Here is a 9,593-nt window from a genome sequence, read left to right as displayed (position 1 = left end):
GAACTTGATTATTTTCCCTCCAACAGCACGTTTTCTTTCTCCCACAAATATCTTTATTTATTTATTAGAGAACTAGTTAGTACACGTTGTTGACGATTGAAAAGTTTGTAGAAACAGTTAAAATGTTAAATCTAATAATAATCTGCTGATCTTTAATGTAATCAGTGATATTATTATTATTATTATTATTATTATTATTATGATTATTATTTGAGGTTGAAGCCCACGTACATGTCTGTGTGTCTCTCTGTACAGCAGAACTCTCTGTCTAACTTATTAATACAAAGAAATCCCATTCTGTAAGGTTGAGTATCTTACGCCTTGTTTACACTAAGTTGTCCTTCTTTGGTGCTCAGACAAATACACTCCCTGTTCGGTAATCGGAGAGTGAATCACAGATGAGAAATGGAAAAAGTAGATCAAAGGATAAAGATGAAGTTTTGTCTTAAAACCACTCCAGCGTGTTAAAATTCACTTATACCACTTCAGCGCTGTTATTTCAGCCAAAGTGAAAATATGAACTAATCCCAGTCAAAATATTCACTTTATCTTTTCTAATTAATATCTATTGGTGCAGGTGTTTGTTTACATTGAGACAGTAGCGCATTAGTAGATTATTTTACAGTAGATTATTAAATCCCACACATAACTGTTCATAACATCACTTTTACTCCACATTTAGATTCACTGATGGTGCAGATTAAACTTCAGACAGAGATCTAAGGACTGCAGGAGATTCAGTAACGTCTGTACAGTCAGTTTTGTGTGATGCTGCGAAAAATGTAAATAAAATATTGAAATTTGAAACTTTCACTTTATTGCATTCTGTTTTTATTCACAATTTGTACAGTATCCCAACTTTTTTGGAATCGGGTTTGTAGATGGTGCTCTTCTTGTATAAAACATAAGTTGTAGTTTTTTACCCTATCCTACAACAGATAGATGTGTACAATTTTGTTATAACTATATTATTATAGCCATATTATTTATCCGTACTGTTACAATGTAGCAAAACAAAAGTTAGATCATTTGATCAGTTTTTCTCTCTTGACCAGTTACAGTTTTACCTCCAACTATTACAAAGCTCCGACACTGGAGACTCCTTCCATGCATAAAAGATGAAAAAAAAACTTCTTACAAAAAAAACTCATCACCATATTAATGATTATATCATCAGTTTTTATTTAGTTCATACACAGTACAGGTAGAAGGTAGACGTTGCCGTGAATGAGCTGTTACTATAGAAACGGTTGCATGTTATAACGAGCTGCTGAAATCAAACTTTCTACTGTAATGAGATCATGAGACATAATTTAATTCTGCATTGAAGCTCCAGGACAAAATGAAGCTCGAACCTGAACAAAAATGACAAGCATTATGCATTAAATGACTTTTATCAATTATTTTGCTCTGTGTGTGTGTGTGTGTGTGTGTGTGTTGCATGTCAGTGGCATGAAGCTTCTATGTTAAAGTTTACTCTCCCGTAGCGGAGACTTTGCGAACACACAGCTGCTGCTGCCCCGGGGTCGTGACCCTGAAAAACACACAGAGTCGTCTTACTCTTCCTGATCAAACCCGAGCTGATCGTTTCCTTATCGATCTTCAGAAAGTAGATACTCACACGAAGCCTCTCTTGGCACAGCGCCGGCCTGTCTTTTCCACCTTAACGATGAATTTGGGGGGAATCTTTCCACGGAAATATGAGGAACAACATGAGTCGACATTAACGAGCTCTTGAGCTGAGCGGGAAACAGGACATGAGCTTCACATTAATATTAATATTACATTAATAATACACTGTTTATAACTTTACACATACTGTAATGTATGATATAATAATTATTTTTATTCGAACTCACCGTTAGCATGTGGGTAGAGCGCCATGATCAGGACGAAGCCCAGGAACAAACACACGCGACTCGTCTTCATGTTGTTAGAACTTCAGCGTTCTCAGGGTTTTATGGATTAAAGCTACGCACGAATGTTTATTTAGAGTCGGAGCCTCCAGAGTTCCTCCAGAGTTTATCGCCTCGTCTCACCACATCCTCATCTCAGAGTCAGAAAGAGGAAAAGTGTGAGGAGTGATAAGAGTGTGTCCTCTACACTCAGTGGTGAGTCATCAGGAAGACGTTGATGTAGAAGTTGCACTTAATATTGTTTGTTTTTTTTAACAAATGGAAACTAGACTAAAACACACCACATATTTGGAATCAGCTAAAAGTTATAGCTCTTAAGGTTGTTCTCATGGCGAGCTGCTGTGGCATACGATGAATAAAACATTAGATCTGAGAGAGATACGAGCGCAGAACCTCATGGGCCAAGAATTATACGCCAAACCAAAACACTGTGAAATATTAGTGCAGTAAAATAACATTATAGGAAAATTATTAACTTTAGTACTTTGATTAGAGGACGGTACGGTGGCTTAGTGTTTAACACTGTGGCCTCGCACGTCCAAGGTCGAGGGTTCGATTCCCACCTCGGGTCAGTGTGTGGATGTTCTCCCTGTGTTCGCTGGGTTTCCTCCAGGTAATCCAGTTTACAAAAACCGAGTAGTCTGTGTGTGTGTGTGTGTATGTGTGTGTGCGCGCAAACAGGTGCCACCCCATCCAGGGTGTACCCCGTCTCATGCCGCGAGTCCCCTCGAATAGACTCCAGCCCACCTCGCGCAGGATAATTGATTATTTAAAACACTGTTTGTAGAGTATACCTACATAATATATAAATAATATAATTTTTTGTGAATTTGTTTATAACTAAATTCAATTATATGCCAAACCAAAACATTACAAAATATTTATGCAGTAAAATGATATTAATTAAAAATACTAATTAGAAATTATTTAATAGTTATAATTAGCCTTTTGATATAAAGTAATATTCGTTGTTTATATAGTCATGAGGATTATTATATTATTTATTTATTTATTTAGATGATTAAATTCTGTGAAAGTGTGCCATGATCCAAATGTGAAGCCCAGGACCATAAACATCTCCATGTTCTCAGTGAGAGTGTGAAGTTCTGCGCTCTTATTTCTCTCAGATCTACTTTCTGTGGTCAGGGTTTATCTTCACATAGGCAGATTTTCCTCTTATTTATTTATTTATTTATTTATTTCTACAGAGCTCTACAACTCACCACATCCTCCACTCAGGGTGCACAAACATCTGCTAGGAAGATCTGCTCTATCATCAAGATTACTGAGCAAATGAAACACTACAGTTAGGTCATGACCTTTTCACATAACCCTAATGTACAAATGATAAAAACAATATTTCCCATGATTTAGCTTTTAGAGATGTTCTCAGGGTTTGCAGTTAGTTTATAAACTCTGTAAATAAATGCTTTATTGTTGTTTTTGTGTCTGAAGGAGCACACACTGACACACACGGAGAGATAAAGTGTAATAATCAGTGATATGTAAAGAAGTGCTGTTTAAGGCGTTTTCTATCTTCAGTACAGAAGAGTTTATGATTTAGTTTCTCTGTAGCATGACACACCGCATGATAGTAAGATAAAATAATGAAATGAAGTCAAGAATCACAGTGGAAAAGAATCTCCTTAATAGATTTTGACTAATTTATTATTATTTTTTTGTTTTATATATTTCATATATTTGCTATATTTTGTTTTCTGTAAATGTTTGTATTTCCTGCTACTGGAAGAAGTTTGTCTTTAATGATGTGTTTGTCTGTCTGCCTGTCTGTCTGTCTGCCTGTCTTCCCATCTCTGTGTCTGTCTGTCTGATATGGGTTAGGGTTAGGGTTAGGGTTAGAGTTAGGATTAGGGTTAGGGTTAGGGTTAGAGTTAGGAATAGGGTAAGTTCTGCTATACAACAATCAATATTTAGTATGATGTGCCTTATTATTCTGCTGGATCCGACTGGGCATCGAGTCAGACGTCTGCAGAGGTGGACACCCCGGCTTCAGAAAGGCGAAGTCCTGCCACATGTTTGTCTTATTCATGAACTAATCCAACCCAGTCTAATGAGCACAACTTTTCAGGCACAAACTGGTTAGTGACATCACCTGTTTTGTGCACAAGAGAACTGTATCCTGTATCATGTACACTTAAAAAAAGCGAACTGAGTGTCTGTTACATTATTCTAAGTAAAACATGTAGCTTCTATTACATAAAATCATGTTTTAAAGTTGAACAGTTTTAAATTATGTAGTTTTAGCACATTATGTAACAACTTAAAATTTACTAGAATAATTTATGTCAACACAACATAGTTTGTAAATCACTTGCGTTTATACCTCCAGACCAGAAGGTGGCAGTAATGTGCAAATTAGGCGTTCCCCTCATTATGTATTTTTGTTGTGTTTTCAAAGCAACATGTTTTCAAGCAGTTGCTAAGTCAGTTTCCTTTGCTGGTAAAGTTTTATTCCAACAAGTTCAGTTTGCTTTGTGTCTTTCATGTCCTAATCTTACACCAGCTGTGAGTGAACTAGATAAACATATTTTTAAATTCCTGACTATATAAACACTGTCGAAAACTTGTTTTCTTATGATTAAAAAGGTCATCTCTCAGAGTAAAGTATTGCTGTCGAATAAGTGTAACCTTTTGTTGGATTATCACAATTAATTCATGTAATTGTACTATTTTAAAATATAGTTGTAACTACCCAATTAAATTAAGAAACTCATAAACCTATCATACAAGTTTAAATGCCCCAATAAATTCAAATCACTTCCTACTTTTGTAAATATGTTACATTAACTCCTTTCAAATGTAGTTGGACTGAACCATGGTAATTAACTAACAGTAACTCCAATACATCAGGTTGAGCCAGCATTTTTACATTTAGGTCAGTCGAGAAAATTCTTTCTTGTTAAATTAAAGCATTTGATTAGGTGAAAATTCTTTCCATAATTTTATTACATTCACCCAACAATACATTTTTTTAAGTGTAGGTGTATATTAGATACCCGGTCTATCCTAATTTATATATATATAATGTTGGTCCAATGTTGTCACATCACAACCCAGTTACAACTACATGACATCATACAGTGTTAGTGTGTTTAGTGTACATACTCTATCTGTTTCTCTAACAACACAACCTTATTTTTTTTTCCGATATAACAGATGTGAAGCATAAAATTACAAAAAAGACTAAAAACAGCGAAATAATGAATAAAAAGTTGTGATGTTTATATTAAGATTTCTCACACATATGCACATTAGGCCTGAATTTGTGCACACACTCCATCATCTTCAACAAAACTGAAACACAGAAAGCGATAAACACACATTACAGTTCTCTACTGTCTCAGCACTACACTTAATATTATAATAAATTAATACAACTTTATTAAACATGATCAGGATGTACAAAGATTCTGATATTATATAATGAAAGGACTTTAATCTACAGTTCTTAGATCATCTGCCTGACTGCATTAATGTACAGTGTTACAGTGTTAAGTTATATTTTCTTCGGTGTTCTTTAATATTATTTTTCTAAAGTTAATAAGTTAATCCTAATAAACAGTAAATAAACATAGGTTTCTCAAAGATGACATTATACAGCTGGATTAATATTTAATTTACATATTTCTGTTCCAAGGGTTGTGACGAACACACAGGGAACGGTGCCTTAATGTCTGAACACTGAAACACACACAAAGATAAACACACACCTCAGCAGTTTTATGACGGATCATTCAGAAGTGGAATGGGTTAAATATTTTATTTATAATATTATTACATTATAAGAGAGTAACACATGAGTTTGTTGTTCAAATGCAGGTACTTACATAAAGCCCTGCTCTCGACAGACTGGATCTGTCTTTTCCACACTCAGAATATGATGAGGAGGAATTTTGCCTTCGAAGAAATCGAAACAGCACGGTGCAGGCCCTGGTGGTGCTGAACAAACAGACAAGTGAATTCTTCTGACTTACACTGCATGAGTGTACATTATCACATAAAATATTAGGATTAATGAACACATGTATACATTATATACATTTTAGAAAGAACTTTTTTATTTTGAGTATATTATTAGTATATTGTATACAGTGGAACCTTGGATTGTGAGTAACGCGGTTTACGAGTGTTCCACAAGACGAGCAAAGATTTGTAATAAATTTTTATTTGAGAAAACGAACAAGTCTTGGTTTACGAGTACTGAGTATCATGTATCACGCATCTTATTTTGGCACCGAGCGTCACGTGATTACAACTGAGCCAACATTTATTCTCTCTCTTGGGCTGCGGAATTGTGGGTAATCGTCTCCCCTGCTGGGTCTTAGTGTGTACTGTTTACTATAACACTGTAACCACATGTGTGTGTGTGTGTAAAACATATTTTATTTTGTGTCTGTATGTGTGTGTGTGTGTGTACAGCGCACGTGTGTGAAGCAGAAGCAAGTCTCATTAGGGAGGTTAAAGATCCATTTTATATATCTGTGTGTGTCAGCCTGCACTTGTTCCGTTAAATGTGTGTGCGCGTCATTGGACAGTGTTCTGGTTTCCCCCTCGCCTCGCCTTCATACATACACACACACACGCGCGCTCTTTCTCTCTGCTCTACACAGAAACACTGCTCTGTCGTAGTTCTTTTCAGGTAAAGAAGATTAATAAGTTTTATTTTACAGCAGTGATTTCATTAGTGTGTGCTCACGCAAGTGTCATTAGCGATGTTCATTGGTCCAGATGAAGCAGTTTTTCCATGTGTGTGTGTGTGTGTGTGTGTGTGTGTGTGTGTGTGTGTGTGTGTAAAAGTCATCCCACATAGTAGTTCTCCCTTCTCTCAAAAAAGAGAGGAGGGAAGGTTACTGTGTAAAATGGGAGTGTCATTCCTCCTCTCCACTTACTTTAGCTTTACACACACACACACGCATGCACGCGCACACACACACACACACACACACACATACACACTAGTGGAAACACTTATCTGTCGCGGTTTATTTTTACTTTTTTTAAAGATAAAGTCCAGGTTTTTATGTCATTTTTTACTTTTGTTTTATTTGTACTTTATATTTTGTATTAATTATTTTTATATATTTATTTTTTGGGTTGCGAAACGATTAATTTGAGTTTGAATTAGTAATTATGGGAAAATTCTGGTTTTGATATACGAGCCCGCTTCTGGAACGAATTGGTCGCAATCCAAGGTTCCACTATATATAGGCACAAAGGTTTGAGAAGCATGCAGGTGTAGGATCTCTCTCTCACTCACTCATCATCTATACCGCTTTATCCTGTATTCAGGGTCTCCTGTCTCAGGAGGAGGAGTATACGCTGGACAGGGTGCCAATCCATTGTGGGGCACACACACATACACACACTCACACACTCTACGGGAAAATTTGTGAATGGCAATTAGACTAATAGGCTGGACTGTAGGAGGAAACCGGAAAACCCGGAGGAAACCAAATACATGGAGAACATACAAACTCCATGCACACAGACCTAAGGAGGGAATCAAACCCGAACCCTGGAGGTGCAGGGCTAACCACTACATCACCATGCTGACTATTATGATTATTTCTTTTAATAATAATAATAATAATCGTGTATTTCTGAGTTCTTATATGTTGTCATTACTTAGTGCTAAAAGAATTCTAATTTTGGCTTCACAGAAATCTCATGTGTTTTAGATCCTTTAAATGTTATGTTGTTCTTTAAAACTCACATATCACATGTGTCAATTGCATTTCTTATGACTGTTGCTGTACAGAATATACTGTGGTCACTTTAATGGTGTAAGTCTGTCTGGTGTAAGGGTTAACCCCTAGAGGGCGCCAAAGCGCCCAACGACTGGTTTTTGTTATGTTTGTAGTTTTGTTTGTTTGAGTGGGAACCGCATGTCCCAGATTGCACCTCGGTCAGGTGACGTAGGCATTCACCTGAACCGAGGGAAGTAATTAGGTTCATTATAAATAGCCTGACTGGACCTCAGTCAGGCGTCTAGCTTTTGTTGCAGTTATTGTTATATGATTTATGTCGGTGTTATTTTGTGTTCTTTAAAAAAAGCCATTACTGAAACGCCAGCTCGCCTCCTGCACTTATGCCACCAAAACGCAGACACCGATTTAGGAATCGTGACATCTGGTCCCAAAAAAATCCAATGAATTACAAATTTATTAAGAATCCACAGAACACGGCTGACAACCAAGTTACATACAAAGTAGAAATAAACTCACGCAGACCATCAGAGTAAAGCGCCATGATCAGGATGAAGCCCAGCACCAAATGTACACGATTTATCTCCATGCAGCTCTGATCTCTTCTCTCTTAAAGATCTAATTTGTTTCTAGATGTCTTAGATTAATTCTACACACACAAAGTGCAATCTACACACAACTACTGTTCTCCCCACATTCTCTACTCGTGACATATATAATGACCAACTCTGGAATCCTTTTTAATTCTTGTGTATGACCGCTTTCTAGGTCACACAACAGTTGTTCAGTTGTAGATTCAACTAAATGATCAAAAACCTTAAACGAAAAATATGTTGCTGATATATGCACTCGTATTTATATTGGTTTTAATAAAATTGACGCGATTTTCTTGTCATACATTTCCGTGCAGCACAGCGCGTTAAACCCTCCTGAAGCCCAGCTTCACTGGAGCTCTATGAGCACAGAGGAGCTTCTTCACTGCAGAAAAACTGGACGGTGATTAGATAAAAGCACCAAAATCTTCACTTCCAGGGAAACTCAGCGTCTCTGGGAGTGAATGGAGCAGTGGGCGGGCCAGGACGCTGGGCTGCTGCATGATGATTGGAGGAGCTGTTAAAGGGCGGAACCCCTTTTTTGATTGACAGCATATCTTAAGTATACATCAGTGCTACAGAGATTCGAGTTCAGTCCCATGTGGATTTGCAGGTGAAGTAGTATGAAGAACTGCTGCACTCTGTATTGTTTGCTGGTGATATAAACCATTTTTGTTTGTACAAATCATTCTTTAAAAAATAAAAAAAACACATATTATAGAGTTTTTTACTTCGTTTTTATTATAGCGTTTTGCTCCTTGTTTCAGCATTGTAAAGTTAGTTCGTTCATATAATTAAAGTAGGTTGTAGAAAGAAAACCAGCCAGCTAGCAAGCTGTGCATAATGGCAGATGCAGACGGTGCTAATAATGTTGACCTGCTTTTGGCAAAACCATTTAGTAGTCTTCCTTACGAGGAGAGACTCAGAATTAAACAGCAGGGTGGACCAATGCCCAAGATTGATCTGGGGCAAAAATCAGGAGAAAATAACAGGTGTTTTCAGCTCTCCTGGTATGAGAAGGTGAACTGGCTGACTGGAAGTGCAAAGAAAATGTACTGTTGGCCTCCTGACCAAACCGTCTCAGGGAATGGGATGTGTTTGGTCAAACGTGGGTTTTGGGGATCTGGGTAACTGACAGGGCATACAAAAGGCATAAAAAGTGCAAAGAACATGTGAGTTCATGTGCAAGGTTAAGTTGTCTGGGCAGGGTCAGGTTTGAACATGCAATCAATGAAGGTTTTCGCATTCAGGTGGCAAAACAGAATGAAACAGTAAAAAAAAACAGGGCCTTCCTAAACCGGAGCTGTCATTTAGGGGACATGATGAGAGTAGTGAATCATCCAACAAGGGGAATTACA

Source organism: Clarias gariepinus, chromosome 10 (genome assembly GCF_024256425.1).
Source record: "Clarias gariepinus isolate MV-2021 ecotype Netherlands chromosome 10, CGAR_prim_01v2, whole genome shotgun sequence".
In the NCBI taxonomy this organism is placed as follows: Eukaryota; Metazoa; Chordata; class Actinopteri; order Siluriformes; family Clariidae; genus Clarias; species Clarias gariepinus.
Note: the sequence above shows the minus strand (reverse complement) of the source record.